The sequence below is a fragment of the Pecten maximus genome, chromosome 13 (genome assembly GCF_902652985.1).
Source record: "Pecten maximus chromosome 13, xPecMax1.1, whole genome shotgun sequence".
NCBI lineage: Eukaryota > Metazoa > Mollusca > Bivalvia > Pectinida > Pectinidae > Pecten > Pecten maximus.
This window is the reverse complement of record NC_047027.1, coordinates 5,904,898-5,924,998: the sequence shown is the minus strand read 5'-3', so window position 1 is coordinate 5,924,998 and position 20,101 is coordinate 5,904,898.

Sequence of the window (20,101 nt, the reverse complement as noted above, 5' to 3'; positions counted from 1 at the left end):
ACCACTACTGTGAATTACAGGCATTATTTCTCGCTCTAATTAAAGTAATGTGAGATACAAAATCGAATCTGCGCTTTGACGATTACGTCGGCTGAAACACGACGTCAACAATTCAAAATAGTCGAAATAAAAGTTGGCTTGTTTTTTCAACTCATAAAATGCATCAAAAAAAATGTCAAATGAAATTTTACAAAGAACAAATGTTGTTGGATATTTTCTCCAGTTTTATTAGGTATATTCGGTATTTCAATAGGTTAACAAATAAGGGAGATACGACCATTTATCTTACACCGAAGTGCTATTGGCGTAGTTTGGCGTAGTTGGGAGTTAAGAGGTTAAAAGGAATTCCTTTTCACTTAGTGAAACAAAATCATAATGCAAATAAATGTTTACTTCCCTTAAGATAAGAAAATAATCACTTTAATGAAAAAAATGTGTGAAGATTTACGTAATGCAAAATACTTGTCCTTTAGGTGAAATTCTTTCAATCTTAAGGTAAATAAAGCAGTCGGTGGCCACTTACTCGTCATATTCGCCCAATTAGGTAAAACGGAAAGAACCACTAACATCTCTATTAGTTGAAGAGGGAAAATATTACTAATTTAATGTCTAAATGAACAAGAATCCGACATTCATTCTAAGGTTCGAAGTGAAAGATCAATTTGAAAATTAAGAGAAAATAGGACTACCAACCACGAGGTATCAAGTTCCATTTCACCTGGAACAGGAAAAAATCATTTACACGTTCGGGTTTGTAGCATAAGATTAAAAAAATAACTGTTTGACACGTCTATGTTCTCGTGTGACTGGAATATAACATCAAATGTCATACTTTTAATTACTTCAATCTTCAATGTGGACCCTTGTTTAAGTTTACAATAATACAGTCATTACATTTCAACATAATTTATTGTTTAACATTATACAAATGGGTTAGACAGCAGGCTAGGCTTATTTAAGTATTCCCTAATACAAACAGAACAATAACAGAATTAAAATAAGACAATTGAAAGTGAAGAAATAAAAGAAATATGTTTATAAATTAAAACAGTCCTCGAATGCCCTCGAGCAATTTATTAACAAGAAGGCATTCACTGAGACATTTTCCCTCCAGGAAAAGAAATATGGATTCTCGAGTGTTAATTATCAGAAAACATTCAATTGTTCTCCAATATTTAGTATGTACTCTGTTGTACACTAGCCACGTGCATGGTTGGGTGGCCATTGTGGTGGCTCAGTCACGTGTATGGTTGGGTGGCCATTGTCGTCGCTCAGTCACGTGTATGGTTGGGTGGCCATTGTGGTGGCTCAGTCACGTGTATGGTTGGGTGGCCATTGTGGTGGCTCATTAACGTGTATGGTTGGGTGGCCATTGTGGTGGCTCACCCACGTGTATGGTTGGGTGGCCATTGTGGTGACTCAGTCACGTGTATGGTGGGGTGGCCATCGTGGTGGCTCAGTCACGTGTATGATCGGGTAGCCATTGTGATGGCTCAGGCACGTGTATGGTTGGGTAGCCATTGTGATGGCTCAGTCACGTGTATGATTGGGTAGTCATTGTGGTGGGTCAGTCACGTGTATGGTTGGGTAGCCATTGTGGTGGGTCAGTCAGGTGTATGGTTGGGTAGCCATTGTGGTGGGTCAGTCAGGTGTATGGTTGGGTAGCCATTGTGGTGGGTCAGTCAGGTGTATGGTTGGGTGGCCATTGTGATGGCTCAGGCACGTATATGATTGGGTAGCCATTGTAGTGGGTCAGTCAGGCAGACCTCACCCTACTTTCCCGCGGTATCAAGTTTCGTTAGACGTTGGATGGGACACAATCGTGAATGAGTACTGGTGAAAAGCAAACAATCATTACCTTAATTTGAATTGAAAGGTGTGAAATCAACTATCTTCTACCTTCTACAGCTCATGACGTCAGACATACGACCATGACGTCAGACGTACGACCAAGACGGCAGGTGCTAAACCAAATGCGTCCTTAAGTAACCCCAATGTCGGTAAAGACTTCAGACCTCACAGTTTACTGAGGAGGGTCTGATATTGATATCCGAGAATTCTATTGTTTAGTTATGACATCGAGATGATTTATTTTTCATTAATCAATTGAATATGTGTTTTGTTATTGTATCAAAAAGAACAAAAGTGATTTCCAGCTGAATAAACGTTCATCAATAATTAACAATGCTAATTGTAAGGCTAAGATGTAGTGAAATATGACATCGTTTTGATACGAGGCGAGCAGCAGAAAAGCTGACAGGTGTCTGGTGACTTCGACATTAAGTCTTCCTTTGTAACTACATACAGTAGATACAACCAACACAGATATTGACGTTACCATGGTTACCAAAATTTATGATTTTATGAAAAATTAAGTGCTGATATATAAAATTAATGATATATGAGACTCATGAGGATAAACACAAATGAATGTAGTATTTTCTATTTTGCAGTGAAAATAAAAGCAGTGGTTTTTGTAAAAGTTTTTGTTTCCGTTTTCTTTGCCTAGCTTTCATTGTAAGAAATTTGATTTTGTATTACAGGTATAATCGTTAGTCAGCAGTCTATATATATATCCTGAAATTTGTAAATAGGACCTATCCAGATTTCATGATAAAACTTTTAATTTTTGGATTTAAAATGTTACCATGGCAACCAGAAGTGAAAATACGTAAAAATGCAATATTTTACTTAGAAAAACATCCACGTACTCCCATCTGATTAAAAATGTAAAATGTAAAACTGTTTGTAGCTTAGACTGCTGAACAAAATGTATTAGGATTATAAATGTTAATCATAAATCATACTTTACGTTGCTGTTTTCATGGTTTTAACGTTAATAATTAATCTTTCAAAAAAAAAATTCAAGTTATACTGTATTTTTTCCTTTCCTATTTTATAATTTTTGTCAACAGCTAACATGTGTAGCCAAATCATGATATTGATTTGGTTTGGTTTGTTTTTGTTTAACGTCCTATTAACAGCCAGGGTCATTTAAGGACGTGCCAGGTTTTGGAGGTGGAGGAAAGCCGGAGTACCCGGAGAAAAACCACCGGCCTACAGTCAGTTCCTGGCAACTGCTCCACGTAGGTTTCGAACTCGCAACCCAGAGGTGGAGGGCTAGTGATAAAGTGTCGAGACACCTTAACCACTCGGCCACCGCGGCCCCAAAGCCCAAAGATATTGGAGCTGATTTTATCAATGCGAATTTTACCATTATGTAGAAAATGAAAAATTGTAATTTCTCTCTTCAACTGTTCATACTGTATCCATTTTTAGTTGCCATGGCTACCAATTTAGCAACTGGCCATTTTGATGTTTCATATCTACTTCTCTTGTTGTACTTGTTCTAGTTTTTCAATACCTATCATAATTAGACACTTGTTCACAGGGATAGTACGAAGGTCATAATAACTAGTATCTGGTATAACTAGTATACCAAAAACAGATTATACTGATAAAAATTAAAATTATTGAAGGCAAGCAAATCAATGGTTATAACCATCTTTACCGATATCATTCTGTGTGTAAATGTCTTCCTGGTAGAGAAGTCCTAGACTTAATTCACAGACAAAAGACAGGTAGAAATATATAGACAAGTGAATAAAGTCCAAGTTCCCCAAAGGAACATATGTTATTGGTGAAATTTTCAGTTTGAATAATCCAGTTGGCTACATGTTGGTTATGGATTATAAAGAATTCTGAACTTAATTTAATATAAAATATTGGCCAGGTAAGACATATTTGGTAATATGAATGAAGGCAAAGCCTTGGAAGAGCACAGCTAATCTAATTGTCCCTTGTATAGGTGTATATATATATGTTTATGCTAATATATGTAATTTTTTTTCATTATATTAGCAGATTTATGAAAATCACAATGTCATGCATCATGATAAGTCATCAAAAGGCCTTATATAACAAGAATTATACAGAATTATATATCTCATCTTTCCCGCTTTATCAATAACATCTTTCAATTTATGGAGTAGTGTTCAAGTAATTAAATAATATCAGTAACCAAGTGTTCAGCGAGACATTGAGATAGGGTGAAAACTAAACTTTAATGAAAATTCTCAAAATTCAGTTTTGAGGCCATAATATGTGAATCTGTAAAGACAATTAAGTTTCAATTAGATTAATATTGCTTTTATAACACAGTTTAAAGTGAATCTTAACATAACTTCACAAAATTACCTGTTAGTATTTTTATTTTACCCAAAAATAGGTGAACCTGGAAAAGAAATCCTCTAAATGATGGATAGGTGCATGTAAAACAGTATATATGATTGTATCAGTACCCTCACCAGTTTCAATTCAATCTGACAGCATGCAACTCAATAACACTGCCAAATGTGGACTTTAAACAAATATTGACGCCACTGCTATTAAATACATTTGCTGTGATGGTTGTAAACTCGCTTTTATTTAATAAATTAATTGAACAAATTAAATAAGGCCAAAAAGTGTGATTTCTGTATATGAATTAAACAATTATTTCAATAACCCATCCCTATAAGGTATAACAGATCTAGAACAGGACACCTAATATTTTGAAAAGTGCCTTAATCAAGTCTCTTTCATCCATGAAGGATGTTTGATTTCTTCCTATCTGGAAGTTTAGAAGTTTCGTCAATTTTACGCTTTTTGGTCCCACTACTCAGGCCACTGTGGATCAGTCATAGTGCCAATATATATATTTATATATATATTTAATCGATACACAAAGTTTCTACGAGTTTTATTGTATATATATGTATACACACATATACATAAATATATAAACATATACTATTGCGCAGATATTGCCCATTCTGATACTTCTATTAAAGTTTGTGTTATTTCCAATAGTAATATTCAATATAATTTCTGTTTTTGTATTTTCCCTTATTACTGCAGAGTAAACAGAGTAAACTAATAACACGGGTCCCCTCATCTTAAAAAAAACCCTACAGACCCAAGGTGCATTAAATTTTATCAACTTTAAAGGACTTGAATTGAAAATCCTTCTACCATGTGTAATATTTGATTCTACCATATATTGGGAATGGAATAGAACATTTTGAACTGTTATTCAGTCACTTCAGCTCATTTTTGGGCAAAACCGCTTTGGACCAGGACATGTACTTATAACATATGATTTGAAGATCTGTTTATAGAGAACTTTTAAAAGAAATTGATCACTTAACAGTTAACATTGTGCGCCTTTAAAAATAAAATATGAATCAACTTTGGGATTACATCAGTATATAATGTTCTGTCAATTTTGTAATATCTGATTGAAAGTTTAAATTTAGTTATTTATATCAAAGTTTTTCGAGTTGTCAAAATTTGAATTATCTTTTATATATTTTATTACTATAACAACAAAGATTTTGACTTGGACCAGTGAGATACTTTAATTTATAATCAGTGTTTTTGAGTTATCATAGTTCGAGTTAATTAATTTTGATTTTAAATACATGTATTCTCTTGTCTCCACTAAAACAGAATTTGTAGCAAATTTAAGTTAAACCTACTAAGAGTCAACACCATAGACAAATACTCTCCTTTTGTAATTTTGATTAATTACCGTTTTCCAGTATTTAGAGAGCTTCGCTCTTATAATGTATTACTATTTTTTACCCCAAAATCAAAAAAAATGTCGATTTGTGCTGCGTAGGGTACAGAACCATACATCACATGTACTTTATTGACAAAAAACATCACATTTTGGAGGATTCCTGTAAAATAGTGGAATGTATATAAAATTGAGAGAATTAACTACCACTACTGTGAATTACAGGCATTATTTCTCGCTCTAATTAAAGTAATGCGAGATACAAAATCGAATCTGCGCTTTGACGATTACGTCGGCTGAAACACGACGTCAACAATTCAAAATAGTCGAAATAAAAGTTGGCTTGTTTTTTCAACTCATAAAATGCATCAAAAAAAATGTCAAATGAAATTTTACAAAGAACAAATGTTGTTGGATATTTTCTCCAGTTTTATTAGGTATATTCGGTATTTCAATAGGTAAACAAATAAGGGAGATACGCCTTTATCTTACACCGAAGTGCTATTGGCGTAGTTTGGCGTAGTTGGGAGTTAAGAGGTTAAAAGGAATTCCTTTTCACTTAAAGAAAAAAAATAATCATAATGCAAATAAATGTTTACTTCCCTTAAGTTAAGAAAATAATCACTTTAATGAAAAAAAATGTGTGAAGATTTACGTAATGCAAAATACTTGTCCTTTAGGTGAAATTCTTTCAATCTTAAGGTAAATAAAGCAGTCGGTGGCCACTTACTCGTCATATTCGCCCAATTAGGTAAAACGGAAAGAACCACTAACATCTCTATTAGTTGAAGAGGGAAAATATTACTAATTTAATGTCTAAATGAACAAGAATCCGACATTCATTCTAAGGTTCGAAGTGAAAGATCAATTTGAAAATTAAGAGAAAATAGGACTACCAACCACGAGGTATCAAGTTCCATTTCACCTGGAACAGGAAAAAATCATTTACACGTTCGGGTTTGTAGCATAACATTAAAAAAATAACTGTTTGACACGTCTTTGTCCTCGTGTGACTGGAATATAACATCAAATGTCATACTTTTAATTATTTCAATAGCCAATGTGGACCCGTGTTTAAGTTTACAATAATACAGTCATTACATTTCAACATAATTTATTGTTTAACATTATACAAATGGGTTAGACAGCAGGCTAGGCTTATTTAAGTATTCCCTAATACAAACAGAACAATAACAGAATTAAAATAAGACAATTGAAAGTGAAGAAATAAAAGAAATATGTTTATAAATTAAAACAGTCCTCGAATGCCCTCGAGCAATTTATTAACAAGAAGGCATTCACTGAGACATTTTCCCTCCAGGAAAAGAAATATGGATTCTCGAGTGTTAATTATCAGAAAACATTCAATTGTTCTCCAATATTTAGTATGTACTCTGTTGTACACTAGCCACGTGCATGGTTGGGTGGCCATTGTGGTGGCTCAGTCACGTGTATGGTTGGGTGGCCATTGTGGTGGCTCAGTCACGTGTATGGTTGGGTGGCCATTGTGGTGGCTCAGTCACGTGTATGGTTGGGTGGCCATTGTGGTGGCTCAGTCACGTGTATGGTTGGGTGGCCAATGTAATGGCTCAGTCACGTGTATGGTTGGGTGGCCATCGTGGTGGCTCAGTCACGTGTATGGTTTAGTTGCCATGGTGATGGCTCAGTCACGTGTATGGTTGGGTATACGTAGCCATTGTGGTGGCTCAGTCACGTGTATGGTTGGGTAGCCATTGTGGTGGCTCAGTCACGTGCATGGTTGGGTGGCCATTGTCGTCGCTCAGTCACGTGTATGGTTGGGTGGCCATTGTGGTGGCTAACCCACGTGTATATTTGGGTGGCCATTGTGGTGACTCAGTCACGTGTATGGTGGGGTTGCCATCGTGGTGGCTCAGTCACGTGTATGGTTTGGTTGCCATGGTGATGGCTCAGTCACGTGTATGGTTAGGTAGTCATTGTGTTGGCTCAGTCACGTGTATGGTTGGGTGGCCATTGTGGTGGCTCAGTCACGTGTATGATTGGGTGGCCATTGTGGTGGCTCAGTCACGTGTATGATTGGGTGGCCATTGTGGCTCACTCACTTGTATGTTTGGTTGGCCATTGTGGTGGCTCAGTCACGTGTATGGTTGGGTGGCCATCGTTGCGGCTCAGTCATGTGTATCATTGGGTGGCCATTGTGGTGGCTCAGTCACGTGTATGGTTGGGTGGCCATTGTGGTGGCTCAGTCACGTGTATGGTTGGGTGGCCATTGTGGTGGCTCACCCACGTGTATGGTTGGGTAGTCATTGTGGTGGGTCAGTCACGTGTATGATTGGGTAGTCATTGTGATGGCTCAGTCACGTGTATGATTGGGTAGCCATTGTGATGGCTCAGTCACGTATATGATTGGGTAGCCATTGTGATGGCTCAGTCACGTGTATGATTGGGTAGTCATTGTGATGGCTCAGTCACGTGTATGATTGGGTAGTCATTGTGATGGCTCAGTCACGTGTATGATTGGGTGGCCATTGTGGTGGGTCAGTCACGTGTATGATTGGGTAGCCATTGTGATGGCTCAGTCACGTGTATGATTGGGTAGTCATTGTGATGGCTCAGTCACGTGTATGATTGGGTGGCCATTGTGGTGGGTCAGTCACGTGTATGATTGGGTAGTCATTGTGATGGCTCAGTCACGTGTATGATTGGGTAGTCATTGTGATGGCTCAGTCACGTGTATGATTGGGTAGCCATTGTGATGGCTCAGTCACGTATATGATTGGGTAGCCATTGTGATGGCTCAGTCACGTGTATGATTGGGTAGTCATTGTGATGGCTCAGTCACGTGTATGATTGGGTGGCCATTGTGGTGGGTCAGTCACGTGTATGATTGGGTAGTCATTGTGATGGCTCAGTCACGTGTATGATTGGGTAGTCATTGTGATGGCTCAGTCACGTGTATGATTGGGTAGTCATTGTGATGGCTCAGTCACGTGTATGGTTTGGTTGCCATGGTGATGGCTCAGTCACGTGTATGGTTAGGTAGTCATTGTGTTGGCTCAGTCACGTGTATGGTTGGGTGGCCATTGTGGTGGCTCAGTCACGTGTATGATTGGGTGGCCATTGTGGTGGCTCAGTCACGTGTATGATTGGGTGGCCATTGTGGCTCACTCACTTGTATGTTTGGTTGGCCATTGTGGTGGCTCAGTCACGTGTATGGTTGGGTGGCCATCGTTGCGGCTCAGTCATGTGTATCATTGGGTGGCCATTGTGGTGGCTCAGTCACGTGTATGGTTGGGTGGCCATTGTGGTGGCTCAGTCACGTGTATGGTTGGGTGGCCATTGTGGTGGCTCACCCACGTGTATGGTTGGGTAGTCATTGTGGTGGGTCAGTCACGTGTATGATTGGGTAGTCATTGTGATGGCTCAGTCACGTGTATGATTGGGTAGCCATTGTGATGGCTCAGTCACGTATATGATTGGGTAGCCATTGTGATGGCTCAGTCACGTGTATGATTGGGTAGTCATTGTGATGGCTCAGTCACTTGTATGATTGGGTAGTCATTGTGATGGCTCAGTCACGTGTATGATTGGGTGGCCATTGTGGTGGGTCAGTCACGTGTATGATTGGGTAGCCATTGTGATGGCTCAGTCACGTGTATGATTGGGTAGTCATTGTGATGGCTCAGTCACGTGTATGATTGGGTGGCCATTGTGGTGGGTCAGTCACGTGTATGATTGGGTAGTCATTGTGATGGCTCAGTCACGTGTATGATTGGGTAGTCATTGTGATGGCTCAGTCACGTGTATGATTGGGTAGTCATTGTGATGGCTCAGTCACGTGTATGATTGGGTGGCCATTGTGGTGGGTCAGTCACGTGTATGATTGGGTAGTCATTGTGATGGCTCAGTCACGTGTATGATTGGGTAGTCATTGTGATGGCTCAGTCACGTGTATGATTGGGTAGTCATTGTGATGGCTCAGTCACGTGTATGATTGGGTAGTCATTGTGATGGCTCAGTCACGTGTATGATTGGGTGGCCATTGTGGTGGGTCAGTCACGTGTATGATTGGGTAGTCATTGTGATGGCTCAGTCACGTGTATGATTGGGTAGTCATTGTGATGGCTCAGTCACGTGTATGATTGGGTAGTCATTGTGATGGCTCAGTCACGTGTATGATTGGGTAGCCATTGTGATGGCTCAGTCACATATATGATTGGGTAGCCATTGTGATGGCTCAGTCACGTGTATGATTGGGTAGTCATTGTGATGGCTCAGTCACATATATGATTGGGTGGCCATTGTGATGGCTCAGTCACGTGTATGATTGGGTAGCCATTGTGATGGCTCAGTCACGTGTATGATTGGGTAGCCATTGTGATGGCTCAGTCACATATATGATTGGGTAGTCATTGTGATGGCTCAGTCACGTGTATGATTGGGTAGTCATTGTGGTGGGTCAGTCACGTATATGATTGGGTAGCCATTGTGATGGCTCAGTCACGTATATGATTGGGTGGCCATTGTGATGGCTCAGTCACATATATGATTGGGTGGCCATTGTGATGGCTCAGTCACATATATGATTGGGTAGCCATTGTGATGGCTCAGTCACGTGTATGATTGGGTAGCCATTGTGATGGCTCAGTCACGTATATGATTGGGTAGCCATTGTGATGGCTCAGTCACGTATATGATTGGGTAGCCATTGTGATGGCTCAGTCACATATATGATTGGGTAGCCATTGTGATGGCTCAGTCACATATATGATTGGGTAGCCATTGTGATGGCTCAGTCACGTGTATGATTGGGTAGCCATTGTGATGGCTCAGTCACATATATGATTGGGTAGCCATTGTGATGGCTCAGTCACGTATATGATTGGGTAGCCATTGTGATGGCTCAGTCACGTGTATGATTGGGTAGCCATTGTGATGGCTCAGTCACGTGTATGGTTGGGTAGCCATTGTGATGGCTCAGTCACGTGTATGATTGGGTAGTCATTGTGATGGCTCAGTCACGTGTATGATTGGGTAGTCATTGTGGTGGGTCAGTCACGTATATGATTGGGTAGTCATTGTGATGGCTCAGTCACGTGTATGATTGGGTAGTCATTGTGATGGCTCAGTCACGTGTATGATTGGGTAGTCATTGTGATGGCTCAGTCACGTGTATGATTGGGTAGTCATTGTGGTGGGTCAGTCACATATATGATTGGGTAGCCATTGTGATGGCTCAGTCACGTGTATGATTGGGTAGTCATTGTGATGGCTCAGTCACATATATGATTGGGTGGCCATTGTGATGGCTCAGTCACGTGTATGATTGGGTAGCCATTGTGATGGCTCAGTCACGTGTATGATTGGGTAGCCATTGTGATGGCTCAGTCACATATATGATTGGGTAGTCATTGTGATGGCTCAGTCACGTGTATGATTGGGTAGTCATTGTGGTGGGTCAGTCACGTATATGATTGGGTAGCCATTGTGATGGCTCAGTCACGTATATGATTGGGTGGCCATTGTGATGGCTCAGTCACATATATGATTGGGTGGCCATTGTGATGGCTCAGTCACATATATGATTGGGTAGCCATTGTGATGGCTCAGTCACGTGTATGATTGGGTAGCCATTGTGATGGCTCAGTCACGTATATGATTGGGTAGCCATTGTGATGGCTCAGTCACGTATATGATTGGGTAGCCATTGTGATGGCTCAGTCACATATATGATTGGGTAGCCATTGTGATGGCTCAGTCACATATATGATTGGGTAGCCATTGTGATGGCTCAGTCACGTGTATGATTGGGTAGCCATTGTGATGGCTCAGTCACATATATGATTGGGTAGCCATTGTGATGGCTCAGTCACGTATATGATTGGGTAGCCATTGTGATGGCTCAGTCACGTATATGATTGGGTAGCCATTGTGATGGCTCAGTCACGTATATGATTGGGTAGCCATTGTGATGGCTCAGTCACATATATGATTGGGTAGCCATTGTGATGGCTCAGTCACGTGTATGATTGGGTAGCCATTGTGATGGCTCAGTCACGTGTATGATTGGGTAGTCATTGTGGTGGGTCAGTCACGTGTATGATTGGGTAGTCATTGTGATGGCTCAGTCACGTGTATGATTGGGTAGTCATTGTGGTGGGTCAGTCACGTGTATGATTGGGTGGCCATTGTGATGGCTCAGTCACATATATGATTGGGTAGCCATTGTGATGGCTCAGTCACGTGTATGTTTGGGTAGCCATTGTGATGGCTCAGTCACGTGTATGATTGGGTAGCCATTGTGATGGCTCAGTCACGTGTATGATTGGGTAGTCATTGTGGTGGGTCAGTCACGTGTATGATTGGGTAGCCATTGTGATGGCTCAGGCACGTGTATGGTTGGGTAGTCATTGTGATGGCTCAGGCACGTATATGATTGGGTAGCCATTGTGATGGCTCAGTCGCGTGTATGATTGGGTAGTCATTGTGGTGGGTCAGTCACGTGTATGATTGGGTAGTCATTGTGATGGCTCAGTCACGTGTATGGTTGGGTGGCCATTGTGGTGGCTCAGTCACGTGTATGGTTGGGTGGCCATTGTGGTGGCTCAGTCACGTGTATGATTGGGTAGTCATTGTGGTGGGTCAGTCACGTGTATGATTGGGTAGCCATTGTGGTGGGTCAGGCACGTGTATGATTGGGTAGTCATTGTGGTGGGTCAGTCAGGCAGACCTCACCCTACTTTCCCGCGGTATCAAGTTTCGTTAGACGTTGGATGGGACACAATCGTGAATGAGTACTGGTGAAAAGCAAACAATCATTACCTTAATTTGAATTGAAAGGTGTGAAATCAACTATCTTCTACCTTCTACAGCTCATGACGTCAGACATACGACCATGACGTCAGACGTACGACCAAGACGGCAGGTGCTAAACCAAATGCGTCCTTAAGTAACCCCAATGTCGGTAAAGACTTCAGACCTCACAGTTTACTGAGGAGGGTCTGATATTGATATCCGAGAATTCTATTGTTTAGTTATGACATCGAAATGATTTATTTTTCATTAATCAATTGAATATGTGTTTTGTTATTGTATCAAAAAGAACAAAAGTGATTTCCAGCTGAATAAACGTTCATCAATAATTAACAATGCTAATTGTAAGGCTAAGATGTAGTGAAATATGACATCGTTTTGATACGAGGCGAGCAGCAGAAAAGCTGACAGGTGTCTGGTGACTTCGACATTAAGTCTTCCTTTGTAACTACATACAGTAGTTACAACCAACACAGATATTGATTGTAAATTCGTATACATTTGTACGAAAGTCACAACCATCCACTGATCTCCCATAATAGCCACGTGATTTATTCGATAATTTAACTCCATGACAAATATGATGACAAAATCAATGTTGTTTATATTATGAAGATTGTTATTTCTTAGGATCCTGAAAATTCAAAATCTCATGAGTTCATCATCATTCTTAAAATCACGTAAAAAGAAACTCCTGAATGCGAAAGATAATATTAATTTTGATGAAAATTAATACTCGACTAATGTCATTTCGATATTTGGAAAACAAAGTTAATTGTCTTGCCTTTCTGAACAGCGTTGTTGCTTCGGATACAGGAAGAAAGGAGGAAATGACACAGACCATTACTGTAAGAAGTCCTATTCGATTGGTCATTATCACAGACCATTACTGTAAGAAGTCCTATTCGATTGGTCATTATCACAGACCATTACTGTAAGAAGTCCTATTCGATTGGTCATTATCACAGACCATTACTGTAAGAAGTCGTATTCGATTGGTCATTATCACAGACCATTACTGTAAGAAGTCCTATTCGATTGGTCACCATCACAGACCATTACTGTAAGAAGTCCTATTCGATTGGTCATTATCACAGACCATTACTGTAAGAAGTCCTATTCGATTGGTCATTATCACAGACCATTACTGTAAGAAGTCCTATTCGATTGGTCACCATCACAGACCATTACTGTAAGAAGTCGTATTCGATTGGTCATTATCACAGACCATTACTGTAAGAAGTCCTATTCGATTGGTCATTATCACAGACCATTACCTGAATACGATTTTAAATCAAACAGATCAAAGTAAAATTGCACTACAACGTTCATCTTCTAGGAAAGACAATTACTGTAAGTTGTTGGTGGTGATAGTAGTGCATTTGGTCCAGCTCTTAGTTTGTCGGCCGTGTCGGCAGAAGTTGTACGGACATCAAGTGTCTACGAGCGGTCTAGTGATACAATCCATGCCGTCAGGTGTCTACCAGCGGTCTAGTGATACAATCCATGACGTCATGGGTCTACCAGCGGTCTAGTGATACAACCCATGACGTCAGGTGTCTACCAGCGGTCTAGTGATACAACCCACGAGATCAGGTGTCTACCAGCGGTCTAGTGATACAACCCATGATGTCACGTGTCTATCAGCGGTCTAGTGATACAATCCATGCCGTCAGGTGTCTACCAGCGGTCTAGTGATGCAATCCATGACGTCACGTGTCTATCAGCGGTCAACTGATACAACCCATGACGTCAGGTGTCTACCAGTGGTCTAGTAATACAACCCATGACGTCACGTGTCTACCAGTGGTCTAGTGATACAACCCATGACGTCAGGTGTCTACCAGCGGTCTAGTGGTACAACCCACAACGTCACGTGTCTATCAGCGGTCTAGTAATACAAAACAAGACGTAACGTGTCTACCAATGGTCTAGTGGTACAACCCACGACATCAGGTGTTTACCAGTGGTCTAGTGATACAACCCATGACGTCACGTGTCTACCAATTGTCCAGTGATACAACCCACGACGTCAGGTGTCTACCAGTGATCTAGCGATAAAACCCATGGCGTCAGGTGTCTAACAGTACAACCCATGACGTCAGGTGTCTACTAGCGGTCTAGTGATACAACACACGACGTCAGGTGTCTACCAGTGACCTAGTGATACAACCCATGACGTCAGGTGTCTAGCAGTGGTCTAGTGATGCAACCCATGACATCAGGTGTCTACCAGTTGTCTAGTGATACAACCCATGACGTCGGGTGTCTTACAGTGGTCTAGTGATACAACCCATGACGTCAGGTGTCTACCAATTGTCTAGTGATACAACCCACGACGTCAGGTGTCTACCAGTGATGTAGCGATAAAACACACGACATCAGATGTCTACCAGTGGTCTAGTGATACAACCCACGACGTCAGGTGTCTACCAGTGACCTAGTGATACAACCCACGACGTCAGGTGTCTACCAGCGGTCTAGTGATACAACCCATGACGTCACGTGTCTACCAGCGGTCTTGTGATACAACCCATGACGTCAGATGTCTACCAGTTGTCTAGTGATACAACCCACGACGTCAGGTGTCTACCAGCGGTCTAGTGATACAACCCATGACGTCACGTGTCTACCAGTGGTTTAGTGATACAACCCACGACCTCAGGTGTCTACCAGTGGTCTAGTGATACAACCCATGACGTCAGATGTCTACCAATGGTCTAGTGATACAACCCACGACGTCAGGTGTTTACCAGTGGTCTAGTGATACAACCCATGACGTCAGGTGTCTACCAGTGGTCTAGTGATACAACCCACGACGTCAGGTGTCTACCAGCGGTCTAGTGATACAATCCATGACGTCACGTGTCTACCAGTGGTCTAGTGATACAACCCATGACGTCAGGTGTCTACCAGTGGTCTAGTGATACAACCCATGACGTCACGTGTCTACTAGCGGTGTAGCGATACAACCCATGACGTCACGTGTCTGCTGAAAACAAAAGGCGTCAAACCAATAGTTGAACACGACTGACTGGGTTTTGTCTGATATCGATATTCGGTAATTTTATTGTACAGCTGTAACATCGGTAAATTATGTTCCATAAATCAATTAAGTATATTAGATGTGCTTTGTTGGTGTGTCAGAGAGAACAAGAGTGGTTTCCGCCTCAATAAAACCTCCATCAATAATTAACAATACTAATTGTTAGGACAGGACGTAAAGAAGCATGATAGATCGTTTAAATATGAGCAGCAGATAAGCTGACAGGTATCAGGGGACTTCAATATCTAAGAGCGTATCCAGCCTTGACGTTTATAGATACTAGTGCTTTTTTAAAACATTTCTTTTGTATGAGAGTTCCAATGATCCACTTGTCTTCCAAAGAGGGACTTTATCCAAACAATACGTCAGACACCAGGAACAGCCTGGCTCCCCGAAACGTAGATTTCCGAAGATCCTTATCCACACAACCTAGCTCCTTGAAACCCTGAAGAACTTCTGAGGATCTTATCCACACAGCCTGGGTCCCCGAAACCTGGGGTAACCTCTGAGCACATCATACAGCTGATTGGTCCTTCTAAGACTCCTCAGGGATGGTAGGGACATCATACAGCTGTTTGGTCCTTCTAAGACTCCTCAAGGATGGTAGGGACATCATACAGCTGTTTGGTCCTTCTAAGACTCCTCAAGGATGGTAGGGACATCATACAGCTGCTTGGTCCTTCTAGGACTCCTCAGGGATGTTAGGGACATCATACAGCTGTTTGGTCCTTCTAGGACTAATCAGGGATGGTAGGGACATCATACAACTGTTTGGTCCTTCTAGGACTAATCAGGGATGGTAGGGATATCATACAGCTGATTGGTCCTTCTAGGGCTCCTCATGGATGGTAGGGATATCATACAGCTGTTTGGTCCTTTTAGGACTCCTCGGGGATGTTAGGGACATCATACAGCTGCTTGGTCCTTCTAGGACTTATCAGGGATGGTAGGGACATCATAGAACTGTTTGGTCCTTCTAGGACTAATCAGGGATGGTAGGGACATCATACAGCTGTTTGGTCCTTCTAGGACTCCTCGAGGATGGTAGGGACATCATACAGCTGTTTGTCCTTTTAGGACTCCTCGGGGATGGTTGGGACATCATACAGCTGTTTGGTCCTACTAGGACTAATCAGGGATGGTAGGGACATCATACAACTGTTGGGTCCTTCTAGGACTCCTCAGGGATGGTAGGGACATCATACAGCTGTTTGGTCCTTCTAAGACTCCTCAAGGATGGTAGGGACATCATACAACTGTTTGGTCCTTCTAGGACTCCTCAAGGATGTTAGGGACATCATACAGCTGTTTGGTCCTTTTAGGACTCCTCAAGGATGGTAGGGACATCATACAGCTGTTTGGTCCTTTTAGGACTCGTCAGGGATGGTAGGGACATCATACAGCTGTTAGGTCCTTCTAGGACTCCTCAAGGACTGTAGGGACATCATACAGCTGCTTGGTCCTTCTAGGACTCCTCAAGGATGATTGGGACATCATACAGCTGTTTGATCCTTCTAGGACTCCTCAGGGATGGTAGGGACATCATACAACTGTTTGGTCCTTCTAGGACTCCTCAAGGATGGTAGGGACATCATACAGCTGTTTGGTCCTTCTAGGACTCCTCAAGGATGGTAGGGACATCATACAGCTGTTTGGTCCTTCTAGGGCTCCTCAAGGATGGTAGGGACATCATACAGCTGTTTGGTCCTTCTAGGACTCCTCAAGGATGGTAGGGACATCATACAGCTGTTTCGTCCATTTAGGACTCCTCAGGGATGGTAGGGACATCATACAGCTGTTTCGTCCATTTAGGACTCCTCAAGGATGTTAGGGACATCACACAGCTGTTTGGACCTTTTAGGACTCCTCAAGGATGGTAGGGACATCATACAGCTGTTTGGTCCTTCTAGGACTCCTCGGGGATGGTAGGGACATCATACAGCTGTTTGGTCCTTCTAAGACTCCTCAAGGATGGTAGGGACATCATACAGCTGTTTGGTCCTTCTAGGACTCCTCAAGGATGGTAGGGACATCATACAACTGTTGGGTCCTTCTAGGACTCCTCAGGGATGGTAGGGACATCATACAGCTGTTTGGTCCTTCTAAGACTCCTCAAGGATGGTAGGGACATCATACAACTGTTTGGTCCTTCTAGGACTCCTCAAGGATGTTAGGGACATCATACAGCTGTTTGGTCCTTTTAGGACTCCTCAAGGATGGTAGGGACATCATACAGCTGTTTGGTCCTTTTAGGACTCGTCAGGGATGGTAGGGACATCATACAGCTGTTAGGTCCTTCTAGGACTCCTCAAGGACTGTAGGGACATCATACAGCTGCTTGGTCCTTCTAGGACTCCTCAAGGATGATTGGGACATCATACAGCTGTTTGATCCTTCTAGGACTCCTCAGGGATGGTAGGGACATCATACAACTGTTTGGTCCTTCTAGGACTCCTCAAGGATGGTAGGGACATCATACAGCTGTTTGGTCCTTCTAGGACTCCTCAAGGATGGTAGGGACATCATACAGCTGTTTGGTCCTTCTAGGGCTCCTCAAGGATGGTAGGGACATCATACAGCTGTTTGGTCCTTCTAGGACTCCTCAAGGATGGTAGGGACATCATACAGCTGTTTCGTCCATTTAGGACTCCTCAGGGATGGTAGGGACATCATACAGCTGTTTCGTCCATTTAGGACTCCTCAAGGATGTTAGGGACATCACACAGCTGTTTGGACCTTTTAGGACTCCTCAAGGATGGTAGGGACATCATACAGCTGTTTGGTCCTTCTAGGACTCCTCGGGGATGGTAGGGACATCATACAGCTGTTTGGTCCTTCTAAGACTCCTCAAGGATGGTAGGGACATCATACAGCTGTTTGGTCCTTCTAGGACTCCTCAAGGATGGTAGGGACATCATACAGCTGTTTGGTCCTTCTAGGACTCCTCAAGGATGGTAGGGACATCATACAGCTGTTTAGTCTTTCTAGGACTCCTCATGGATGGTAGGGACATCATACAGCTGTTTGGTCCTTCTAGGACTCCTCAGGGATGGTAGGGACATCATACAGCTGTTTGGTCCTTCTAGGACTCCTCAAGGATGGTAGGGACATCATACAGCTGTTTGGTCCTTCTAGGACTCCTCAAGGATGGTAGGGACATCATAGAACTGTTTGGTCCTTCTAGGACTAATCAGGGATGGTAGGGACATCATACAACTGTTTGGTCCTTCTAGGACTAATCAGGGATGGTAGGGACATCATACAGCTGATTGGTCCTTCTAGGGCTCCTCAAGGATGGTAGGGATATCATACAGCTGTTTGGTCCTTTTAGGACTCCTCGGGGATGGTAGGGACATCATACAGCTGATTGGTCCTTCTAGGACTCCTCAAGGATGGTATGGACATCATACAGCTGTTTAGTCCTTCTAGGACTAATCAGGGATGGTAGGGACATCATACAACTGTTGGGTCCTTCTAGGACTAATCAGGGATGGTAGGGACATCATACAGCTGTTTGGTCCTTTTAAGACTCCTCAAGGATGTTAGGGACATCATACAACTGTTTGGTCCTTCTAGGACTAATCAGGGATGTTAGGGACATCATACAGCTGTTTGGTCCTTCTAGGACTCGTCAATGATGGTAGGGACATCATACAGCTGTTTGGTCCTTCTAGGACTCCTCAAGGATGGTAGGGACATCATACAACTGTTTGGTCCTTCTAGGGCTCCTCAAGGATGGTAGGGACATCATACAGCTGTTTGGTCCTTCTAAGACTCCTCAAGGATGGTAGGGACATCATACAGCTGTTTGGTCCTTCTAGGACTAATCAGGGATGGTAGGGACATCATACAGCTGTTTGGTCCTTTAAGGACTCCTCGGGGATGGTAGGGACATCATACAGCTATTTGGTCCTTCTAGGACTCCTCAGGGATGGTAGGGACATCATACAGCTGTTTGGTCCTTTTAAGACTCCTCAAGGATGGTAGGGACATCATACAGCTGTTTGGTCCTTTAAGGACTCCTCAAGGATGGTAGGGACATCATACAACTGTTTGGTCCTTTTAGGACTCCTCGGGGATGGTAGGGACATCATACAGCTGTTTGGTCCTTTTAGGACTCCTCAAGGATGGTAGGGACATCATACAGCTGTTTAGTCCTTCTAGGACTCCTCAGGGATGGTAGGGACATCATACAACTGTTGGGTCCTTCTGGGACTCCTCAAGGATGGTAGGGACATCATACAGCTGTTTGGTCCTTCTAGGACTCCTCAGGGATGGTAGGGACATCATACAGCTGTTTGGTCCTTCTAGGACTCCTCAAGGATGGTAGGGACATCATACAGCTGTTTGGTCCTTCTAGGACTCCTCAAGGATGGTAGGGACATCATAGAACTGTTTGGTCCTTCTAGGACTAATCAGGGATGGTAGGGACATCATACAACTGTTTGGTCCTTCTAGGACTAATCAGGGATGGTAGGGACATCATACAGCTGATTGGTCCTTCTAGGGCTCCTCAAGGATGGTAGGGATATCATACAGCTGTTTGGTCCTTTTAGGACTCCTCGGGGATGGTAGGGACATCATACAGCTGATTGGTCCTTCTAGGACTCCTCAAGGATGGTATGGACATCATACAGCTGTTTAGTCCTTCTAGGACTAATCAGGGATGGTAGGGACATCATACAACTGTTGGGTCCTTCTAG